The sequence below is a fragment of the Danio aesculapii genome, chromosome 7, assembly GCF_903798145.1.
Source record: "Danio aesculapii chromosome 7, fDanAes4.1, whole genome shotgun sequence".
Taxonomy (NCBI): Eukaryota; Metazoa; Chordata; class Actinopteri; order Cypriniformes; family Danionidae; genus Danio; species Danio aesculapii.
The window spans coordinates 32,727,554-32,754,070 of NC_079441.1; the positions used below are offsets into that span (position 1 = coordinate 32,727,554).

Sequence of the window (26,517 nt, forward strand, 5' to 3'; positions counted from 1 at the left end):
ACTTGTTCCTCAGCTTGTATTTGCTCAGCACTATATTCAGTATTGACATCACATCGCTCATCTAGCTGTTCCACTGCATCTGTAATGAATCCAGCTCCTCTGATTGTAATGGCTACAGTATGGCCAATATGCAAATGTGGTCCTCACTGCATCCATAAAGTCGTGATGAACATGCATATTAAATGGGCTTGTGAATATTTCATTACCTGTTTATTTTCCTCATCTATCACCACAGCAGAGGGCTCTGCACTGGGTACCAATCATACCTTGTTCTGCATAGAAGAAAAATAGTTTTTGAGCTGCACATTTTCATTTTCTTCCACAAAAAAATATTTTTGTTAAATAAAAAATAATAATTCAAATAAATAAATAATTTATAGCAAATTGTGGTGAATATATATATATATATATATATATATATATATATATATATATATATATATATATATATATATATATATATATATATATATATATATATATATATATATATATATATATATATATATATATATATATTTAAGGGAGAGAAGATTTTTTAAACACATTTCTAAACATAATAGTTTTAATAACTCATTTCTAATAACTGATTTATTTCATCTTTGCCATGATGAGAATAAATAATATTTTACTAGATATTTTTCAAGACACTTCTTTACAGCTTAAAGTGACATTTAATGGCTTAAATAGGTTATTTAGGCAGGTTAGGGTTCTAACCCTAATAACCCAAGTTCTAACATAATAACTTACGATAATGGTTAAAAAATTATTAGTATATAAATGTATGTTATGGAAAAATATTAAGTGAAATTTTCAAAAATAGCACAAATCAAGGGAAACAAAAAATATATACAATTTTGCTGAAATGCTGTACTTTGTCTCTCTCTCTTTTTTTTTTTTTGTAATATTTTGCATGAATTTAAATGTATAATCTATCAATTTCTTAAGATGTTCTAATATGGTGTTCTCATTTATGCCGAGCACTGTATTTACAGGGTTGGCCATTTATATGGCTACAATAAAATGGGAATGGTTAGTGATATTAACGTCCTGTTTGTGGCACATTAGTAAATGTGAGGGGGCTTGTAAATAACTGATGAAAGAATAAAGTTACGTTAAAACCAAGCACCCCATTGTTTTTTCTTGTAAATTCCCAATAAGTTTATTAAGGTGTATCCATATAAATGGCCCACCCTGTATAGAGCTTAAAAAAACTAAACTTTTTAAAATTAATTTACTTCCATTTGAACTAATTTGTTAATAAATTAGCTATTAAACAACTAATTAAAATCTTATTACAAAAGCATTAACAATTTGGGATCATTATAAATGTTTCTGTAAAGCAAATAATACTTTAATTAAGAAGAATTAATTAAATTTTAAAAAACTGACAGTAATACTTATAATAGGAATGTAATAATTAGAATAATATGGTAATTATTAGAAATATTTTTTGAGCAGCAAATTGCAATGAAAATGGCAAAAGAATAGTTTGATACTGAAGACTTTCCGGAAAATTCAGCTTTCCCAACACAGGAATAAATAACATTTTAAAACACATTAAAATTCCCCAAAATTCTATGTTTTTAAAGTATGTTTAATTAAAACAATTCAGATTTGGTGAGCATAAGAATACAATTTCTTTTATCAGCTTTTTTGTAGTATGTAGTTTATTTTCTTGTACAGTACAGTATGTACACATTTTATGTGATTCTTCCTTTCCTAATGTAGATCTTCCTTTAATATCTTACATTTACTGATCTCCAATACTCCAGTTATTTCGTGACAACTCTTTGACTCTCAAACGGGATCATTCTGAAACAGCTTTACCACACAAGAGTCAGTCCTTGATCAATTCATTTAAATCTCAATATTCTCAATGACAACAGAGCGCTGTGTTGTTATGCTGTGAAATGATAAAATCCTTCACTATCCCTCCAAGTGTCTGCTTGCCAACACCACATGTTGTGGCCTGGCTCTGCCGCGTCTGCCCTAACATCTGTTTGTTAAATGGGATCATTATAAGCATATTAGGAGGTCAGTTGGATCAAGGTTTTGTGTTTAAACTAGTCCATTTCCAGAGTCATATCTCTGCGGAAAGACTGCGAGCAGGGAGTTGATGAATCAGGCCTGAGGGGGTCTTGTAATAGCTCTGAGCAGGTACAGTGCAGCCCTCTGAGCTTCTCCTATTCGTCACCTTAAACGTTCTGCCAGCGCGTGTATGCTAATGTACTCACACCACTGCCTCCGCATCTGACCTATACTCAACACATAATAAGTGCTCTGCTCCTGCTATTTTCGACAGCCCCCGTCCTGTTATGAGATGCAGTAATGTCTACAGGCACACACGCCTTATTTTACACTTTAAGTTGATTCTGGATTTAAAGTGAGCATTGCACACACTACCACAGACAGATCTAAAAACTAAAACATATCTAAAACATCTAAAAAAAATTAATTTTAGCCTATATTTAACTATTTTTTTACACATTTTATTTTATAAATGGTCACACTTTGGGGTAGTTTTCATTTTGAACAACATTAAATACCTACAAACTATTGGTGTTTAAAAGCAATGGCAAGGTTAAGGTTAGTGTCATAAAGGTTAAGTAGTTTTGGGGTAAGAGCAGAGTTACGGTTTACAATAAAGGGCATTAAGGCATTACTGTAAAGTGTGACGTCATATGTTGTCAATTTTGTCTATGGTATGCAGCATAATATGCATATTCATTTTCTTTTCGGCTTAGTCCCTTTATTAATCTGGGATCGCCACAGCGGAATGAACCACCAACTTATCCAGCATATGTTTTACGCAGCAGATGCCCTTCCATCCACAACCCAACACTAAGAAACATCCACACACATACACTACAGAGGAAACCCACACAAACACGAGGAGAACATGCAAACTCTACACAGAAATGCCAACTGATCCAGCCGGGGCTGGAACCAGCGACCTTCTTGCTGTGAGGCAATCATGCTACCCACTGCGCCACCATGACGCCTCTATTATGCGAATATACTACCAAAAATATTAATATTTGAAATAAATGTTCTTTTTTTAACTTTCTACCATGGAATATGTGTCAGGGTTTCTGTCAACATTGGTAATAATAATAAAATATTCTTGAGTACTAAATCCGTATCTGAATGATTTCTGGATTGTGTAACACTGAAGTAATGATTCAGTTTGCCAATATTTTCTCATATAAAACAGTTTAAAATGTCATATTTCACACTATTTGGGTACAACAGCATTTACGCAACAATAACCCAATATGCTCAACCCAGTGTTTGGATGAAAAAATATAACCTAAAACTGAAAATATAACCCATAAAAAACCCAACATGGTCAATATGGTTAAAATAATTAGCATTTTCATTCATTCATTTTCCTTCGGCTTAGTCCCTTTACTCATCATGGGTCGCCACAGTGAATTGAACCGCCAGCTTATCCAGCACAGGTTTTAGACAATGGATGCAACCCAGTTATGGGAAACACCCACACACTTTCACATTCACTTATACACTAAGGCCAATTTAGTTTATTCAATTCACCTATACTGAATGTCTTTGGATTTTAGGGGAAACGGGAGCACCCCAGAGCACCCAGAGAAAACCCATTCCAACACAAGGAGAACATGCAAACTCCACACAGAAATGCCAACTGACCCAACCAGGACTTGAACCAGCGACCTTCTTGCTGTGAGACGACAGTGCTGACCACTGAGCCACCATGTTACCCCACCATCAGCATTTAACCAAGATTAAAAAACAAATCAAAAAGTCTATATGGTCAACCCAGAGTTTATGTTTAAAACAAAGCATTTCCCAACACTTCTCAGCTATTTTTAACCCCCAAAAAAGACTCAATATGCTCAACCCAGCATTTGGATGAAAATATAATGCATTACCCGAGATTAAAAAGGTAACCCATAAAAGACCCAACATGCTCAACCCAGAATCTTGGTCAAGAAATGTATATCTGACAGGACATCAGAATAGATCTGCCTCTGGTCTCTAAATGCTCTCTATCAGACCGATCACATTTCCCAGCATCCCAATCTCAGTTATATCTGAAGACAGTCTTAATGGGCAGAACTACAGACAGACGCAGGAAAGTAGCAGAGGTATGGACATATCGATCCTAAAGCAGCTCCTGTATGATTAATCCAGCGGCCGGCATGATGAACAGGCTCCAGAGGGTCATTTACAGTGTCTGTAAGAATCCAACCGCACCGCCTCATTGTAAAACATAACAAAAGCAGATGAAATACAAGCCTGGACCGTACCTGTGCTCTATAGCGTCACTTTTTCATTAAAAACCACAATCCTGCAGCTGAGCCTCAGGGAAAGCCACAATGCAGCCCTCTAACACAAGGGCAAACACACAGGACCTGATGCTACCCTTCAAAAAAATTATAAAAAAGCAGTAAATAAATAGATAAATTGAGGTGGGCTGAATGTAAATGGAGTATTGAATGTAACTGGGCTTGTCCGGCACTCTGTGCTACATTTAGGCTTTTATGTTTGTGGGTTTCTTTAATGTTTTGAAAGACTCCAGCTCTCTTTGTTTGCAGAAAGCTGATTCGGTGCAGTGAAGAGCACCACACATGAGCAGCTAATGTTACATACTCTAAAGTAGCCTGTAAATATCATACAGAGTGTGCTGAACATCATTAATGGTGCACTATACTGTTGACTAAGCTGTAATGCTGTACTGCTCTGAAAAAAATTTATGCTCTCCTTAAAAAGATTGAAGTAAACAACAGACAGATTTCTTGTTACAAACTCTATCAGGGTTTTTCAAACTGAGGTCTAGGGGCTGTAAGGGTGTGCTTTTGGAATTAGAAAAAATTTCAAAATTGGAAAATTTTTATATTTATATTTTAATATTTTTTTTATGAAAAAAATAAAGGTTATTAGTAATTATAAAAATTATTAAAATAAAAATAACATTACAAAAATAATCAATTACGCTACTTAGAATAAACACACATTAGTATAAAAGAAAATACACATAAATTTGTGTTTTATTTATCAGGGGTAGCCACAGTGGAATGAACCGCCAACTATTCTGTAATTTGTTAGATGCCCTTCCAGCTACAACCCAGTACTGGGAAACCATACACTCTCACATTCATACACACACATTTACTACAATTTAGTTAATTCAATTCACCTATAGCGCATGTCTTTGGACTGTGGGGGAAACCGGAGGACAAGGAGGAAACCCACGCAAACACGGGGAGAACATGCAAACTCCACACAGAAATTTCTACTGGCCCAGCCGGGACTCAAACCAGCGATCTTGCTGTGAGGCGACAGCGCTACCCACTGCGCCGCCCTAACAAGATACAATAATAACAAAAATAATAACAATTCTAAAATAAATTCAAATATTTAAATGTTAAAAAGAACTAATTAAAAGACATGAATAGCAATTAAGTTGAGAGTAAATACAAATTTGATTAAAATAAACGAGTAAATAAATGTGTTAAAAGAATAAACACAGCCCTATAGGAAAAAGTATTGTCACTTGACAGAAACTTTTTCACATTTTCAGCTTTTTACACTTTAGCTATGTTGTCCTTTACAAAATAATGATCATTTTTGGGAGTCTGTGGCATCTAAAAATAAATCTATTATTTTGAGCAGAAAACTACAGATGTTACTACATGTACGACAAATACTATAATAAAAGAAATACAAAAAGAAAAATATATAATTTCAGTTTCATTCAGTTTAGTACGTTTTATTTAATTTAAAACTTCAATCGCCTTAAAAGATCCCTGCAAACAATTGTAAGTAAAAAGCTAGAACTGACTACTGATGTAGAATAATTAAATAATTCTATATACACTGAAAAAATTATTCAAAGATGATTCCTTGGATTTACTAAATGTTTTAAGTTAAGTGGTTGTAAACAATGTTTTTTGTTAAACAAATTAAGTTGAACATTACTAAATTTATTTGTTAAAATTCAACACATATAAATTGTTTGCAACAATTTTGCAGACATACTTTTTTTCAGTGTACATACATTTTCAGTGTAGTATTTTCATCATCACAGAAAAATTTTATCAGTGTATTACTATTTAGAGAGGCTTCTTCGTGAATGCAGCGCTAGCTTTAGCCCTTGTGTAATTACAGGGTAAAAGTTCACATTATAAAACCCCTCAATGACACAGGAAATGTTTGACTGTCGTGTCTCGTGACCCTTGACTGTGACGGAGACCGGCCACATGCTTCAATCTTGCAAGGGTCTGCAGGTCAAAGACGGCACATTTGATGAATGGCACTCAGCTTATGAAGGTTCTCTATAGGTGTTCGGTCATTTTTAAACTAAAGAAACAAAATCTAAAGCTACATGAAGTAATTAGAGTCAAAGAGAAATCAAAGATCATGATGGAGCCCCTTTCCATTCTGTCCATATAACGGCGCCCTCTGGTGGTAGAACTGACTCGCAACAAAATAGCCACTCAACAAAAGGAAACGAGCTTTCTCAAAATATCCACTAAAGCCTTGTTCACACAACTAGTGTTAAGATGCATTTTAGTCAGTCTGATCACAAGGTTTTTATCCAACCTTTAAAAGATTATTGACAGTCAGACTACAATAGTGATGCTAAGCCTGTCTAACCATTTCTCTGAGTCTAGATGGGATACAGCTGTGGATACTCACATCAATTGAGCATATTTTTTATGTCACTGTACAGCAATAATTAATATTTTTTATATTATTGTCAGGGTTGGGTTTGGGGTAGACGTTGATAAAATACAACTTAATTGGTAATTTATATGATATAAATATTTCTCATTACAATTACTGTTTTTACATTACAGTGAAGGTTGGGTTTAGGGTAGACATTAATAAAATATAATAAATGGGAAATTTAATAAGTAATATAAATAATTCTCATTACAACTCCTGTTACACACTACGGTGAGGGTTTAGGTTTGACGTTTGAGTAGATGTTAATAAAATACAATTAATGGGTAATTTAATAAATAATATAAATAATTCTCACTCATTTCCAGTTGCAGCAGTGTCCTGTCTAGAAACAACAATTTCTCTGGCTAAATGGAACATTTACAGTATCTGGATGTCCCTGAATACCTGCTTTTCATTTTTTAGGACTTTTAAGATCAATACAATGTCAGCAAATGCACGTGATTTGCACACACACCCTCATGTGGACATTATGCTTCAGATACTTAAGAGATTTTTACTGGTTAGAAGATCTGATCAGAAGCTGCATGCTCGGTGATGTCCTAAAATATGTTGATTTATATTGGTGGAATTGAAAACTGTAAGTTTTGAATGCTTATATCTTCTGAACGGGAATTATGTTACCGGTAAAACCCCACTAGCTTACAGATCATTTTAAAGAGATAGCAAAGGGAGCCAAAAATGAAAGTTTTGCATCATTTACTATACCCTTCACTTGTTTAAAAACTGTTTGAGTTTCTTTTTTTGTTGAACCACTGAGCCTGGTTTCTTTCAAGGATTTTTTTTTTCACTTTCGTCAATTGGTGAAGTTTGTTTCTCACCACTGTTGCCACTGGCTTGCTTGGTTTGGGACTTGTGGAGCTGCGCATCGATGGATTTGCTCTTCAGTGTGGGCACTTTAGCAGTAAAAATTAAATACACTGAACTGAACTAAACTGAACTTCAACTCTGAAACGCTGTTTTGACACAATCTACATTGTAAAAGCGCTACAGTAAGAAATAAAGATGAATTGAATTGAATTGAAAGCTGTTTTGAAAAATACAGATAGCTAGCATCCATTGACCTACATAGTATTTTTTCCTACTATGGAAGTCAATGAGTGCCAACAACCAGCATTCTTCAAAGTATCTTCTTTTGTTCTCAACAGAAGTTTAAACCTCAAAAAACCACATAAGGGAGAATAAATGATGAGATCATTTTCATTTTGGGTGAACTATGCCTTTAGGACTAACTTGTTTATACTAACGCCTCAAAATGTTTTTGTTTGATTTCGGGCTGACTTTAATACCAGGTGTAAGAGGCCATAGTTGTGTATAAACAGACAGCAGCTTCTTGGCAAACAGACCTCGTTCCGTGCGAGTGTGTGGAAGGAAACGGAGAAGCCTCATTAGATCCATCTGTAAAACATGCAGCACATGAGGATACAGGAAGGAAGTTTATGTGTTGAGATATAGTGCGGACACATCCTTAACGGAAACAAAGCTCACCCTTTCTGTTTGTCATTCTGCCGTCTGCTTCCCGAGAGATTTCCCTCCTGTCACTGTCAGGGATGGTCTGGCCACTGAAGGTCAGGGGTCAAACCCTAAAAGAGAAATTAGTTTATTGACACAATGAGAGTTGGCAGTTTATTTGATGCTCCATCACAGTGTGTTCCAGCCTTCCTAGTGTTTGCTTCTCAATTTCACAGATCCCACGGGACGGCCGAGAAGCCAAAGCTATATAAATGAGAAATCTATCACAGTGTTATCATGCTCTGAGGTCCCATGATCCCGTGAGTTCAGATCACACAGTGGCTAATCTGTTTTAGGTGCTTTATTCAGAAGGAATGTGTCTGATAATTCTTATTTTGGTGATAACTCAAACTGAATCAATTAAAATTACTATAAGTTAATGGCACAGGCTTCTGTGATTCTGTGACAATCAATCACATATTATATGATAAATATTAAAGGAAATAGAAAACACACTTTGATTAAAAAAATAATGTTAAATATTAATAAAAAATATTTACATAATGAATTTTAAATTAAAATGTTTGAATTACAAAAATAAAACAAAAATAATCACATATAATAACACATTAAATTCCCTATTTATTTGATATAAAGAATATATATTACACATACACAAAAAAATACTAACATAAAATACTAAATAAAAATTACAGTATAAGTTTTTTAAATAATTTTGTTCAATCCAGCCTTTATCAATCTGTGAACTATATGGTTAAATCTAAGAGTATGTTTAAAATATAAATTATAAATATTATTCCAATATTATATCTACAGATTTTATATTAAATTTTAAATGTATTTTTTATCTATTTTTCATGTGTGAATGTGAGTGTGTATGGATGTTTCCCAGTACTGGGTTGCAGCTTTAAGGCATCCGCTGTGTCTTTATATGTATATGTATATGTATATGTATATATACATGATTACACTGTGATAGATTTCTCATTCTCAATATATATATATATATATATATATATATCACTTATACATACTGTACAGTATTCAACTTTTGAAGTGGATAAAAACTTTTCATCAAAGTTGTCTTAAAACTATTGAATAACATCCAATCATGTCTTGACCATTTTGAAAATCTTTTTTGATCCACTTCAAATGTTGACTACTATATATGATTTTGACATACATCTGGACATATATGATTCTGAAATATAAGAGACATACAGTATATGATTCTGACATTTATGGGACATATATGTTTCTGGCATATATGTGGACATATATGTCTCTGAAATATATGGGACATTTATTTGTTATACACATAACGGTTGTATATCTATCTAGGATACATGTGAAAATACATGTATGCTGACATACATGACATATATACAGTCAATATACATACATACAATTATTAGCCTCCCTGAATTATTGGCCCCCTGTTTATTTTTTTCCCCAATTTCTGTTTAACAGAGAGAAGATTTCTTCAACACGTTTCTAATCATAATAGTTTTAATAACTCATTTCTAATAACTGATTTATTTTATCTTTGTCATGATGACAGTAAATAATATTTGACTAGATATTTTTCAAGACACTTCTATACAGCTTAAATTGACAATTAAAGGCTTAACTAGGTTAATTAGGTTAACTAGTCAGGTTATGGTAATCAGGCAAGTTATTGTGTTATGATGGTTTGTTCTGTAGACAGTCTAAAAAAAATGCTTAAAGGGGCTAATAATTTTGACTTAAAATGTTTTTAAAAAATTTAAAAACTGCTTTTATTCTAGCCGAAATAAAACAAATAAGACTTTCTCTAGAAGAAAAAATATTATCAGACATAACATGTCCTTGCTTAAAAAAATTTAAAAGAGAAAAAAAAATTCAAAGGGGGGCTAATGATTCTGACTTTAACTGTATGTTTCTGACATATATGGGACATATTTGATTCTGACATATATGGGCCATATGTGTTTCTGGCATACAGTAGTCAACATTTGAAGTGGATCATCAACTTTCATTGAAGTTGTCCTAAATCTATTGAACAGCACAAATACTTGTCCTAGGACAATTTTGAAAACATAGAATTAGGGCTGCACGATTCTGGCAAAAATGTGAACCACTATTTATTTTTTTTTTGCCTAAAAACAAGATCATGATTTTCTCACGATTCTGTAAATGTAAAATAAAGGTTAATATGATTAGCCTATTATTATTGTTAATTCTCAAACAACAATAATGTTAGGCCTATGTGTAGGTCTACTGTTGCTTAAAATGCAAAATTTTGTATAGTCATTATGGTGGACTTGAACAGACTTTCAAAATGTCCTGTTTGTTAATTCACAGTAAAATGATGACACCAGAATATAAATATTCATAATTCTGAAGTTGATTTATTATGTTTAAGACACGTGCTTGTCATCTGTCATTGACAACATGATTAGGCCATTATATATAGGCTAAGGTTGTTATACTGACACAGTAAACATTTATTCTCATGCATAACACTTTGTGTTCGCTATGAAAGAAAAAAAACCTTTAAAATGCTTGTCGTAATCATAACTCTAAACTGCGATATGATCATTTAAATGATGTGCGCACAGGTTTCACTTTCACTTCAGAGTGTGGCTCATGGCAGCTGTCACTGTGGTAAAAAAACACACACATGCAAATCAAACCTCCCGCACGGCTCTCAAACGATCGCTCTGTGTAACAAACTGAATGTTATTTACAACTTTATTACCTGTTATTCACAGCCTATGCAGGTTCTGTCCACTAAAGTAGGCGTCATTTGCGTGCACGCGAGCGTTCTCGGTGGTAAACATACAGTGCGTCAGCTCACGTGTGATTTCGCGACCTTGAATCCATCATTACACGAAGACAGAATGACATTTCTGGGTGAATTATACCTTATAAATACAGTATGTGACACTTTTAATGCCATTTGAAGGTGTCCATGTGGTTGTGAAGACTTGTGCGGCTGCCTTGCTTCTCTCCTGACCTTATAATATAAATATAAAAATATCAAAATATAATTGGCTGAATTGTAGAAAAGCTGAATTAAGATCGTGTGAAGGGTCGAATCGAGATCGTGATCTTTTTTCGATTAATCGTGCAGCCCTACATAGAATTATTGTAGAATCCCCAGAAAGAAAGTACACTTTAAATCATATAATATTGTCTTTCAACTGTACTTTCAAGGTCAGGAGTGCTAATACAAATATCAATATCTCTATTAATTAAAGTTTTAAATTCCTATGAATAAAATAGTGATTATTGATATCTAACATATATATAATATTACATTACGTTTGCTCACACTCTAAATGATATAAACAAACGTCAATAAAATATATAAAAACTTTTTATAATAAACAGTTGAATCACATGGTACATAAAACGCAACAGATGTGCAATCCTACAAAATCAATCAACTTGACAACAAGCGCCTCAATAAAGAATATTGAGCTTTCGGATGAAGATATTCTGGTGTTGGCGAAAAAACACGCCTGCAGTCATTAGATTTCTGGAGCAGCCAATGAAAAGTGCTTAACCTCCTCCATCTGCTCGATCAGATGAGCAGACATTCAATAAGGACGGATTTCTGCGTAATGACAGCCGATCTGAACGGGGAAAAAGAAACACAGCCAGCTTAGCAGAGCCATTTGTTTTGCATCTGTGGATCTACGCAAGTCTATATGCATCGGGAGCATTTAAAGTTGGACGTGACAGCTCATTAACGCACCATTGTCTAATGATGTGAAAAACAAGGCCTCTGACACTTTACTAAGACTAAGCACCTCATCTCTCACCTATAAACACAGACAAACTCTCTCTCCATCCTGGAGAGGGTGATAAATGCCTGTGCAAGCGATCAATCAGAGGCCAGACCTCCTTCATCTGGTCAATGGCACTCTTGTTTCTGCTGTGGGCGAACGGCACAATGACTTTAGCACTTAATTATGTTGTTAATTGCTGCGTTAAGATTTCTGCAGGAGGTCCCTCAGGTTAGTAATTGAGGGTGGCCGCACCTGCAGACTCCAGGCACGCAGCATTTATTCACAATTCAATAACTGGAGTCAGGCGATAATGATCTTCTGCTTTGAAACGCTGCTGCCCTCACTGTTAACCCGCTCTCACAGCAAACATCGATATATTCCGAACAGCAAATTACTTGATGAGTAGAGCCATGTATTTTTTTTAAAGCTCGCACGCCCTCGACTGAGAATGTTGTTGATTAAGATGTTATTTACATTGCTTTTGAAGAAATTGTGTGGAAGTCATTTTGGAGTTTATGAATTTTAAACAAACATTGCACTGGTTAAGTTTTGATTTACATTAAGAAGAAAACTCTTATGCTCACTGTTTGATCAAAAAAACTATTAAATATTGCTGCAATTTAAAATAAAGGTTTTCCATTATAATATAATATCATTTGTACTGTAATAAATGCAATGCCATAACTCCAGTCTTACACCAGCAGTCAGCTCTCTGCAACTCTCACATGGTCGCCCACTGAAGCTAAGCAAGGCTGCACCTGGTCAGTCATTGGATGAGAAACCAGAACGCTAGGTTCATGCTGGATGGTGTTAGTGAGATCAGCAGGGGGGCGCTCAACCTGTGGTCTGTGTGGGTCCTAACGCCCCAGTATATTGATGGGGACTCTATACTGCTCAGTGAGCACCATTCTTCGAATGAGACGTTAAACCGAGGTCCTGACTCTCTGTGGTCATTAAAAAGGATGACCCAGGATGCCCTTCGAAAAAGAGTAGGGGATTAACTCCTATATCCTGGCCAAATTTTCCTACTGGTCTCTGGCCTCCTAACCACCCCCATATTATAATTGTCTCCTCTCCACCAATCAGCTGGTGTGTGGTGTGCGGTCTGGCGCAATATGGCTGCAGTCACGTCATCCAGGTGGTTGCTGCACACAGGTGGTGAATGAGGAGATTCCCCCCAAAAAGGTTGAGGGTCCAGAAAAGTGCTATATAAATGTAAGGAATTACTATTATTAATTTAACATTATTTTTCAGACATAATTCGATTATGCAAATTTGGTATTACATTTCAAAGCAATTCTGTCAATTTCTCCTCCACTGATATTTGAAGAAATAATGTTAAACTAAATATAAATTAAATTAAATATATAACATGCAATTAGATTAAACCATGAAAGATGCAACTATCGATTATTTTGATGATCAAATCTGTTCAATTCATCAATTGCTTGATTAATTAGTTCAAATATAATGTAATTGGTGAATAAACAGCATTTTTAAACAACACTTCAGAAATCATCCTAATGTGCTCATTTGATGTGAAATTCGAATGCATTTGTCGATCCCTCCTGCATTATCTGATAATGTAAATTCACACAAGAGCTGCGACTAATGATTATTTTTAATAACTGATTAACCTGTTGAGCATTTTGTCAAATTAATATGTTAATCAAATTAAATTCCACAATGCCATTCATTCATTCATTCATTCATTTTCTTTTCGGCTTAGTCTCTTTATTAATCAGGGGTCACCACAGCGGAATGAACCACCAACCTATCCAGCATATGTTTTACGCAGCGGATGCCCTTCCAGCAGCAACCCATCACTGGGAGACATCCATACACACTCATTCCAAAATTTCACAATATGAAAATGTGTTTAAACTTATTTTTAATGGATTTTAATAAATAATAATAAAAAATATATATTTAAATTGTTATTCCACTTCTCAAAAAATGTGTAATTTGAAAGCAATGAACAATAATATACAGAATGTATTAATTTCTTCATCTTGTCCATAGAAATTAGTTATTTATTATTATAAATTAAAATAATCTATGGGTGTTTTTCCATGCACAGTGCCTAAATAACTAAACATAAATATCTTTCTTCATAAATTATTATCAGTTTTACTGATTAGTTGCAGCCCTATAAAACCAGACACATACAATACATGCACACTTGCAAGGAGAGGGAAAAAAAGAGAGGACAAGAAAAAAATCTCTCCATCTGCCGAAGCTATGAGTCTATGTGCAATGAATGATTATAACAGAGGACACTGCTGCTGTCCGCCACAGTTTTAGCCAAAAGTCAGCTCCATAACACCACCCTGAGGTTGAAACACACACACTTTGCCTCGGGCAATTAACCTAAATATGCCCTAATAACAGGCACACTTGACATGCTCTCCTTTAAAACGTGTGATTTGATTACTCTACATAGTGCAGCAGAAGTAACCTTGTGTTCATCTTGGTAAGTTTGACTGCGTTCCCTCCTGTGGTGCTTCCAGAACAGCCAATAATTAAACAATATGCACACAGGCTGCTGAATAGCAGGAGCCGCTATCGGTTTTGGGACTGGGGCAAAAGAGGCCTAGCTGTGTCTACAGCTGGGACTGGGGCTGTTAACACTCTTAATGCACCATTAACACAAACTATAACATTTGACTGAACCTGCCACGCACTCCCCCACACACACGCAGACACACACGCTCCATCACGCCGCCTGTCTGCTCCATAACATTACAATGAGGAGCTCCACACACAAACACACTATTACACACATAGTGTCACCATTACCACAAGCTGTAACATTAGGCTTCACCAGGCATAATGTCTGCACTAAACTAGTAAAGGAGAATGAGCACGCTAACAACTGGGATGTGGCTGTTTGACTGCGTATAACCTGTATCTGGGTGAAAGTAATATATAAAGTTTGTAATTTTCTTAAGTTTTGAACACATTTCTGAAAGTGTAGCAGTTTATTTTAGCTTTTTTAATGATTAAGCTTCTCCAACAGGAAGAGTAGATGGCGACAGTGAGTCATTTGAGTCACTTCAGTGACAAAACAAGTCTTTGTGCGTGCCAATGTTTTCCAATCGAAATATATTTACTTGAGAAGCAAAATGACTTCAAAATGACTTTTAGGTTTTGTTTCATTTAGGTTTTATATTGTTTTGTTAGAAAAATAAAGGGATAGTTCAATTAAAAAATGAAAATGAAATGAAAATGTGCTGTTATTTAACTCATCCTGCAGGTCATCGATGATTTAGATAATTTTTTTCTTTGGTAGAACATTAAAGGAGACTTTTACAGTTTTAAAGAAGAGATTTAGGCACTTAATGATTCATATTATGGCAGTTAATGTTTACTGTTTGTTTTGCTTTTAGATTAAAATTAAACACATACAGTACAAACAAGTCCAAACCAATGAACATGGCTAATGGCGACTCAATGATGTCTTCATTCACTCACTTTCCGTCTCTATTTCAGAGGTCGCCACAGCGGAATAAACCGCCAACAATTCCAGTATATGTTTTAAGCAGCGCAGGCCTTTCCAGCCACAACCCAGTACTAGGAACCCCCATACATTCTTACATTCACACACACACTATATGGCCAATTTAGTTTATTCAATTCACCTATAGAACATCCAAACTCCTCGCAGAAATGCCAACTGACCCGAAAATTCGGTACATCTCTAATATCAAAACACTTTTAAATTCCCACTGCTGCACATTTCTGCTGTGTGATTGGCTCGTTGATCTATATTGAGCAAAAAAGTCCAGATCTTATCATTGTTATTGACATTGTTATTAAATTTATTGTGATTCGATATAATGCCTTTCACAGACTGATGGTTTTGCTTCAATAGACCTCAGTGTATCATAAGGAGCCATAGAGATTAATTTGTTGTCTATGTTTATTTTTAGTCTCCAAAATAGGTGATTTGCATTATACAAGTCACCAACAATGATGAATTCAGGCAAAAAAAATTGAAGAAGTCTGCGCTGATAGTGAGTTGACATGTAGCACAGAAGTGGGGGGGGGGGGGGGGGGTCAGTATTAAGTGATTAAAAAAAATTCTGCCAATGGGGTAAGAGACATAGCCATGAAGGAGATAATAAAATATTGGCAGATATTGTTCTTGATTTAACAACAATCACAATTACAATTTCGTTTTTACATGATTTTGCGTGATTTTTCATTTTAAGTCGATGAACATTGGTTAAAAATATATTGGAAAACAAGCATAAAAAATATTAAGTAAGAAAACCATTTTTGGCATTGTCAAAAGTCATAGATGGCACAAAAACAGCCTCAAAGCCATTGATTTTGGCTTATATTTAGAGTGCAAAGAAAAGCTATTGAAATACAGTACTGTGGAATAAATATATAGATAAATCCCTATGGTATGAAAGGAGAAAGACGCACACTGTGCACTTGTCAACAAACATGATAGCACTTGTAAAGTCAAGTGCAAAAGTTTCAGGACATAGGAAAGAAACAAACATGCGGAATAGAGCCCACTGACAGTACAATCACCTCTGTTCTCTGTGTCCTGTGAACAGGCTTGCCATTGATTAAAACAGCAAGGTGTGCAATAAAGCGCAGGCGAAGTGCTGGCTCCATATGGCCTAGGACCCGGAGGCTGTGAGCTCGCACTTAAACCTCCCCCTGCTCCCCTCTCTCCTCGTCCCAATCCTACAGATGGCAAAAACACAATTCAAAGCCCCTACACAATGGGTCCTTGGCAGCAGTTCAGCCATTTACTTCAGTAATTAACAGTGCAGATACCACTACAATTATGGGATGGATACTAACTATGTCACCCTGAGACTTGTTCTGCATGATAGGCGACTCTACTGTAAAAAGAAAAGGAAAAAATCTGAGAAATGAAAATATCGGACGAACAAAGTGCTTACTGGACACTGTGATTACCTCATAATTAGTTTACAATAGCTTCCCAGTCTAACAGTGAAACATAATAATTAAAGCGTGACAGAAAATCTTTGTAAACTGAAGAAAAATTTACATCTCAGGCCTATGTGTACTGATTACATTTTAAATCAATGCACTGCCTACTGCTAAGCACAAATAAACCTAGCACTGAAGGGTCTGTAATTGCAACAGAATGAAGGGCTTGCTTCACTTTCTCTCACTGCAGACAATAACTTCAAAGCAGGGCCTTCGCTTATTCCTCCATAATTACAGCCAAATCCCACTCAAATTATCCCATCGAATCATCTATTGTCTAACATCATGTTGAATGTATACTACATTTCTGATGGTTTTTATGATGCGAACAGCTGTCAAGCACACTTAATAAACAAATACTGCGAACACAAAATCTGACAGCTGCTGGGATATACCTGAAGTCACAATAGTCTAAACTAAACTTTCCCTTATCCTTAATGCCTGTTAATTATAAAATATTTGATTAGAATCCATTTAAATGGTAAATACATTTTAAAGAATATTTTCTGTGATTAAATCTAGATGTTCATTTTAAATTCTAATTGCACCTTTTCAAATGAACCAATAGCATGTGAACCAGAACAAATATAGTTGTTTTAGTTGAGCTACATTTAAAAGGGTGGTTGGCTCAGGTGAGTATTTCATGTACTGTTGAAGTCAAAATTATTATGTTTTTCAAATATTTCCCAAATGATGTTTAACAGAGCAAGGAATTTTTCACTTTATTTCCTATAATATTTTTTCTTCCGGAGAAAGTCTTATTTGTTTAATTTCGGCTAGAATAAAAGCAGATTTTACACTTTTTAAAAACAATTTTAAGGTCAGTATTATCAGCCCCCTTAAGCAATATTTTTTTTCTCGATTGTCTACAGAACAAACCATCGTTAATGATTTGTTACCTGCCTAGTTAACCTAACTAACCTAGTAAAGCCTTTAAATGTCACTTTAAGCTGAATGTCTTGAAAAATATTTAGTAAAACATTATTTACTGTCATCACGGCAAACATAAAATAAATCAGTTATTTGAAGTTAGTTGTTAAAACTATTATGTTTAGAAATGTGTTAAACAGAAATTATGGAAAAATATAAAAGAATTTCAATTTAAAAGAAGGGCTAATAATTTAACTGTACTGTATGTACACTATACATTAAGGAGCTACTTTAATAGTAAAAACTAAAGCATCATTCTCACTAAAAGCAACTCTAAGTCTGACTCTTTGTTCATTACTGCAATTTTACCAGTGTACTATAAAAGGTGGTACATGAAAATATGACATGGCACCTCATAATTTATATCAGAGGCTTTCAGAAAGGGTACAGTATTACCCCCCTTTTTACAAAATGTAAAAATATGTCTTTGGTGTCGAATTTGGCTGTAAAGTTTCAGCTCAATTATTATTTTGCTTTGGATATTTTAAAGAATCTTTTGTAAGAGCACTAATAAATTAATTACGCCTGACACTCTTTTTGTTTGTTTTCTTATTTACTTTTTAATGTTAATTTATGTTTTTATATATACTAAACTGCTTCTGGGTCTGACTTTATCTCCTCAGTGCTCTCTAATATCAGGAAGCAGCCTCATGGTGGATGGTACCTTCATTAACTGCAACTAAAATAATATGATAATGTAAAGGGATGTAAATTTAGCTCTTCAAAAAATACTATGACTTGACTGGTTACCAATGATAAGGCTAAATTTGCCGAACAAAATTATTGAATATGGAACAAAGCATGATTTTTTCATTAGTGGAGATGCTAAAACAAGAGGTGAATATTACAATAAAGATCCAATGCATCCAAGAACCATTTTCTGTATCTTTCAGTGAACATTTAATAAAGTAATTGTTTGTTTTTTAGTATGATGAACAATTTCAATATCTTTTTAAAAGGTTACATGGATGTTAAAGGGCACCTATCACAATGGACTGAACTGTGTGTAGATACAATGTGTCCACTGTCATATTAGAGTGAAATAAAAACAACAAGTCTCTTCTTTAAACTTTCCTGATCTTAAAATAGAACCCAAATGCCAGTGATTTTGAGGCTCACTGCAACGTGACATAGGAGTGTGGTTTTCCCCATCTACCGAATTGATTGACAGGTGTCATGTCTCCATAATAACATGTATGCACATGTCCACAGAACATTTTTTGCAAAGGAACTGGAATTAAAACATGTTACAACTCTCTGTGATCAGCTGCACCTCAATAATTCATTTTAACAGTTAAAATGTTTTCAAAACTGTGCATGTTTGTAATAAAGAGAGTAAAATCACTATGTAATTCTTAACCGCTATAATCATCACGGCCGCATGCATGGTGTCAGTGAACGTAGTGAAGTTTTTTTTCCCTCTCCGCTGTCGCCACTGGCTTGCATGTTTCGGGATCTATAGAGCTGCGCATCGTTGGATTTGCTCTTCAGTATTTGGACTCTCAGTAGTGATTATTAAACCACACTGAACTGAGCTAAACTGCACTGAACTCAACACTATAAACTGAACTACACTGTTCCTATTTACTGTGACCTTTTATGTGAAGCTGCTTTGACACAATCTACATTGTATAAGCGCTATACAAATAAAGGTGAATTGAATTGAATTGAATACTGTATGTGTACAATACATCAAATAAAGTTACTTGGTATTTTTGACTAGTCAACTTATTTCAGCTTCATCAGTGTCTGTCTCTATCACTGACAGCTGTTTATCTGACATAACGCATGAGAAGCAGACATGCATGTCGGAATGGTGGGCGGGGAGCAGCAGCTCATTTGGATTTAAAGCCACAGGCTACAAAAACAGCTACTGTATACTCAGACACCAAAATGGGCAGATTCTACATTCTATAATAAATAATCTGATGGGTATTTTGAGCAGAAACTTTACAGACACATTCTGGAGATACCAAAGTCTTATCTAACATCTTGTAAAAAAGGTAAAATAGGTGCCCCTTAAAGGTTTCACATAGAACCATCAATGCCAATAAAGACCTATTATAAGACCTAAAAGACCTATTATTTGTAATTAAACCTAACCAAATGTGCATCCTGTCACAATCCTATTACAAATATCATCTTTGTTGTGTATAGGCGAGCATAGAATGCACTACAGCCTGTTACACAGACACAGTACAATTTGCATGATGGTGTTGTGTCTTATGGAATGCATCTATACCCGATGCGATAGTCACATTACACAAGACCATATGCTACCATAATTCCAACAGGGACCGTATTACCATCTAATTCTACATTTCAGGAAATGAAGGAATCGGAGCTGGCATTGAGTCTGATTAACTCTGCATGACTCCATCAATACCCCAGTGAGCTGGTCTGCCTCTCTCTCCACAGGTGAGCGCTGTGTTCCCATTCCCATCAACGACACGCACGTACAGACAAAAGTGTCCATCTATCTCCAGAGGTGAGGAGGGATTGTGCGATCCGCAAATGGTCTTAGGAGATGATCTCCTGCGTGAATAAGAAATATAACCATTTAGAGGAGAGAAAGCTACTGCTGCTCCGGCAATACAAACATACCATTATTTGTTATGCCAATAAAGCAACAATCGGATTTAAAGGAATAAATGTAATCAAATTATCAAATTAGCACTAATTAACTTTAGGGTGCTGAGTCTGACTATTAAAGCTCACAAAAGTAGACCGGGAAAAAAACAGCAGCTCGAGTCAACTTCTTAATTATTCTTGTGCATGCAGCATTTCCAAGACTCGTGCGCCCTAAGTGCAGATAAAGACACCATCTGCTGGTAATTAGAGCTAAATAATATCAGACGTTATAGCTAATCATTTTGACTGCAAATTTGATTAAAACCTGCGTATAATTCTGGCTAGTTTTTTTTGTTTCTCTGCACAAAAAGGTCCATGTGTCGCGAAACCATGGTCGGCAATGAAGCAACGCATTAAAATAGACTGATTATTCTTTTCCATAAACCTTGGGAAACATATAAACATAAAAAGAATAACACGCCCGGTCCTAATCTTTTATAGCTCATTTGCGTTAAATGAGAAGGAATTACTGTGCATCACTACGGCCTGCTACAACAGCAAGGCATTGGCCTTAATGGCTTTTTATTAGCTTAATCTCCAAATTAAATGGTGTTTGAAGCTGAAGACGCTCTCTTTTCTACACTGTTATTACCCCCATCATCATGAAGCCATTTTCCTGCCGAGACCAATTTGAATAAGACGAGAGGCTGCCTCAAATCTGTGTGTATGTGTGTGTGTGTGTGTGTGTGATGGACCTGCAGGCGAGAGAGTGAGTGAGAGAAAAAGCGAGAGATCCATAATGAGGGATGCTGGGGAATTGCCCTCCTGGAAGACCTGATGTGTTTCCAGTTGGCTGCCAGCTGCCAGAAATCAAGACAAACACTGATCATTGACAGGAGGATTAACACGGCTTCGCACAGACATACACACCTGAACACGCCGGCGCGCACAGATCTTTTAATGGGCAATGCTTAAAGCAAAAACTGCATTAATTAAATCAGTTACAGGCTTTCAAACATCTTCGACTCATATATTCAATTAGTCAGCAACATGGTGTAGCTAGCAGGGGGACATTATGGGTGTAATTAACAACGTATTAATGTGTAAATGAGACAAAACTCGCCCTCTTTTTGTCAAAAATGTGTATATAATACATGCATCTTTGACCAGGCAAATATGCTTGTGTCATATGTATGTTATAATGGGTATTTACTACACTAAGGGCATTTATGGGGGTTAAATTCTCTTTAAATTAATTTTATTCCTTTCTTTGTTCAGTCTGCTGACAGTGGACAATACAGACATACAGAAATCTGTAGTTTTTGTCATTCAACCACAGTTTCATTCCCAACATTCATTCATTTTCCTTCGGCTTAGTCCCTTTATTCATCAGGGGTCACCACAGTGGAATGAACTGCCAACTTATCCAGCATATGTTTTAAACAGCTGGGAAACACCCATTCACGCATTCACCAAATACACAACGGCCAATTTAGTTTATTCAATTCATCAATACCGCGTGTGGGGGAAACCAGAGCACCCCAAGGAAACCCATGCAAACTCCACACAAAAATGCCAACTGGCCCAGCTGGGACTCGAACCAGCGACCTCCTACTGTTAGACGACAGTACTAACCACTGAGCTAGCGTGCCGTCCCGTCATTCCTAACATATTGCATTTTATTTATATTATTTGATAACATTTGTAATGGAAATATTTTTGGTATTCCTTTGTTCTGATACACACAGATTTACAAAAATGGTTGAAATTATTTTAGAAATTATGATATTTTTTCTTATAAAGAGAAGAAATGATTTGTGTTTGGAAATAAAATGCACTAAATGCACACTGTGTAGAGTAGTAATATGTAGGAATTTTCCATAAAATATATTTGTTCTTGTTTTTGTACCTGTATTTAGAATTTTGCATTGTGTTTTAGGGTATTCAGAAAGTTGCCAGTACATTCTGTTTTGTGTAGTAAAAAAAGTACAACAAATATTTTTTTTTTTTTTACATATGCAAGAATTTGTATTTATGTGATCATTTATACTATTTAAATTTTCAGAGGTTTAGTCTCAAATTTAAAGCTCTGGTCTGAAATGGGGGTTAACATATAATATACATTACAAGACTTTTGACTAAAAATTAAATAATAATTATTTACAAAAATTGCGTTATCTTTCACATTATTGGATGATGTCCTGACAGACTCTTTTTACCGTGCAGCAAAATAAAAAAAAAAGTAAAAATGTGATAAATATAATAAATAAATGTAATTCAATAAACAAATTACTTTTCTATGTTTTTTTATATTATCTATATTTTCACAGGTTAATTATCAGATTTAAAAAGCTGGTATAAAGAGGTAAAATATCTAATAAACTACCGGTCAAAAGTTTGGGGTCATGTTTTTTTTAAGAAAATTATTCTGTTCATCAAGACGGCATTTGTTATATGAAATTGTTAAATAGTTAAATATTTATTCAAATTTTAAATAACTCCTTTCTTATTGTATGTAGTTTTAAATGAAACTATTACTCCCGTCATTATTGTTTTTATTACTATTAATAATAATAATAGTAATAATTAATATTAGAATGATTTATGAAGGATCATGTGACTCTGAGACTGGAGCAATGAAGCTGAAAATTTATCTTTAAAAATCACTGGAATGAACGATTAAAATAAATTAAATTATTTTTGAACAGTTATTTTATATTGCAATAACATTTCACAATTTTACAATTTATACTGTGTTTTTGATTAAATAAATGGAGCCTTGGTGAGCAGGAGGAGCTTGTTTTAAAACATTTAAAAATCCTAACTTTTGACTGGTAGTGTACATATAGGCAGAAACAGCCAAAAAGAATACATTCTACAAAAAAAACATTGGGAAAAACTGGGAATTCCAGGAGTTTTACGGGAGCAATACAGGAGGTGGGCGGGAGATGGGTCTGAAATACGGGAGACTTCCGGGAAAAACAGGAGTGTTGGCAGGTATGCTTCACATACAAAGCTGAAATCTAAGCATAAAAACTTCACCTAAGCAACATCAAACTGTCAGTTGAAAAAACACCAGTATATATAAAATATAGCTGCTATACATGTGTACAGTATCTGCTGCTGTCTTCCCTTACCTGACAACTTCAGTCTTTTCTCACACTCAGTGCTGCTTCATCCAAACTCTGCACAAAAACTTTTCTATAAAATCAAGAGACATCTGTTACGAAAGATGAGCCATTAAAAATCTCTTCAGCAATATTATTATTATAGCACAGCATAACCGATCAAGATTAGACCGATCAATTACATGAATCAAATTACATGATGCCAACTGGGCCTTTTTACTTCTTTTGAACATTGGGACGCAAAAGCGTGTGTGTGATGCTGACAAGGGGACAACATGACATGACAGCAGCAGCTCCTCAGTGCTTCATTAGTATCCAGATGCTGCTCTTCTCCTCCCTGCAGCTAAACCGCTTTGACAGAGAGACACCACACAAATTTGCAATGAACAAATTGGCTCGAGACTTCGCTGTCAACATTTGGTAAGTTAATAACAGTGGAGAAATTATTTTGTCTTTCGCTCCACATCGACAACTGTTGCTTTGATTGAAATCCATCTGTCTGCTTTAAGTGGGGATGTTATCGTGACCTGAACAAAGACCCTTAAAACTGAAACTAGAACTGAGATCAGATGTTACAGTTGAAGTCTTATTCATTTAATCCAATGCCTGCATACTTTCAGGGATAGTTAACCACATATTTTAAGCTGATTTCCTCAACCTCAAGTCATCAAAGACGAAAGTGATGTTTTTCCCCTCAGTAGATCATTAAGATGAAAGATTATTCATAAAGTGAAAGTCAGTAGTTACTGGCATTTTGAAAGACAAAACGCATACAGTTCGCAAACAAAATGACTACAAGTGACCATACTGAGATCTTTTGATGAAAAAGGTTTGAAAGAAATTATTTTAATTGCCCAATATGCATAGTATGGATTCACAGAGATCTTTTCCTAAAAGTCTGTGTTCTCTGTAGAAAGAAACTATTACATCCTAGATGGCATGAGGGTTTTATATGTCCAGGTAAAATAAATATGTGTAAAAATATAAAAATGAACTGGGGCGGCATGGTGGCTCAGCGGTTAGCACTGTTGCCGCACAGCAAGAAGTTCGCTGGTTTAAGTCCCGACTTAGCCAGTTGACAATTCTGTTTGGAGTTTGCATGTTCTCCCCATGTTCGCGTGGGTTTCCTCTGGGTGCTCCGGTTTCCCCCACAATCCAAAGATATGTGGTATAGGTGAACTGAATAAACTAAATTGGTCATAGTGTGTGTGTGCATGTGAGAATGAGTGTGCATGTATCCTTCCCAGTAGTGGGTTGCGGCTGGAAGGGCATCTGCTGCATAAAACATATGCTGAAATTGTTGGCAGTTCATAAAATAGAGACCAAAATAGAGACTAAGCTGAAGGAAAATGCATGAATAAATAAAAATGAAGTAATTATTTAAAAGGCAGATTAAAATATATATAAAATAATCTGTGATCATATTAAACAATATTATATTTTACATGCTTAAAAAAACTTTGGTTTAGAAAAGTGACATGACAGTTATTTAATATATTATTAATACTGTAAATGACACCGGCTTTTCCCAAAACATAATAAGATGATGTACAAGTTGGCACCATATGTGGAAAAAATATATATTTCTTAGCTTATATTTACATTTGAACAAAAACATTAAGTGAGAATTTGATTCTGAGCGTTAATAGTTTATTCATTTTTTTAATTAAAAGCAAAGCTGACAGAAATGAAAACAACTGAATGGAGCATACATTAACCTACATATTATTAAGTCACAAGTAGGCCCACACAGAATCTCTGTGCACAGAAATCTGCAGATTTTTCTAGACTATCGTTGAATCTATTTATTTACTTGCAAATGTGTGTTTATGCAAATATATATGTATTCAGTTTTGATATTAATTTCAGTAATATTATGAACTAATATGCAAATTTTCATATGATTTATTTACAATACAGTATGTAATGTTTTCTGTCTTTTATTAAATATATTATATGATAGACTTGCTTTGTTTACATAACAAGTGGATCTAATTGGATTTGCATTGTAAACCTTAAATAAAAATTAAAAAGTTAGTATTTTTTATTTCATATTTTTAGGTTTTCGATATTATACTTCTAAAATCATTTAGCATAAATTCACAGATTTTGTACAATATTCTGCAAAGAAATAGCAAACTATTTCCACAGACTATGTCAAACAGTCAAAAATAGCAGCAAAGACAGCATATATTATAAATATGGATGTAAAAATAGTCAACATGATTCAAAGTATACCCGGATGAGCCAGTGTTATTCAGCAGTTGTTAGTATTATAGTCACATCGCAAGATCTGCAATGTTAAGTCTAATTATAGTTGAAAAGGAGTTCCAGAACACATGATTTGTTGAGTCACTGCTACATTTAACCACAATAGAGTGAAAGTGACATGCATTTGCATTTTTTTGAGGCCTGTGACTGAACATTTGAAGAGTTTAAAACAATTGAGCAAAAAAAATATGATGTTTGGGGTGTAACAAATATTAATTGTATTTAATTATTTATACAGAATTTACACAATTTATGCAAACATTTGAATTTTTGTCTTGTTTCCAGTTGAAACCTACAATGCAAAGCAAAAACAAGATTGCTTTACTTGCCCTAATGGTAGATAACTTTGCTTGTTTTAAGTGATTTAGAGTTATTTTTTCTGAAGGTGAAAATAATACAATATTTTTACTTCATAAAGATTTTTTGATATTTGGACTAGAAATGAGACAAAGCAAAAGTAGAAAAAATAAATTTAAAAAAGCATTTTGTTTTGCATTGTTTTTATTGTACCTGAATAATGTTAAACTCCCAAAAAACTGCAAACAGAGCTGCTTATTTATCTTGTGAAACTGAATTCATATCGCAATATTTATCACAGAAAAATAAAACATGGCAATATCAGATTTTTTCCAATTTCATGCCGCCCTAACAGATACTAA

At 34.6% G+C, this 26,517-nt stretch overlaps 1 long non-coding RNA gene across 1 annotated transcript; it reads right to left on the reverse strand.

Annotated features, from left to right (window-relative positions):
* Positions 1-208: 208 nt before the first annotated feature.
* On the reverse strand, positions 209-20,420 carry LOC130231486 (uncharacterized). The gene is made up of 4 exons (XR_008838047.1): positions 20,275-20,420; positions 8,221-8,315; positions 8,079-8,130; positions 209-272 (listed from the first exon to the last, which is right to left on the reverse strand). It is a non-coding gene; the product is annotated as an uncharacterized LOC130231486 (long non-coding RNA).
* Positions 20,421-26,517: the final 6,097 nt, after the last annotated feature.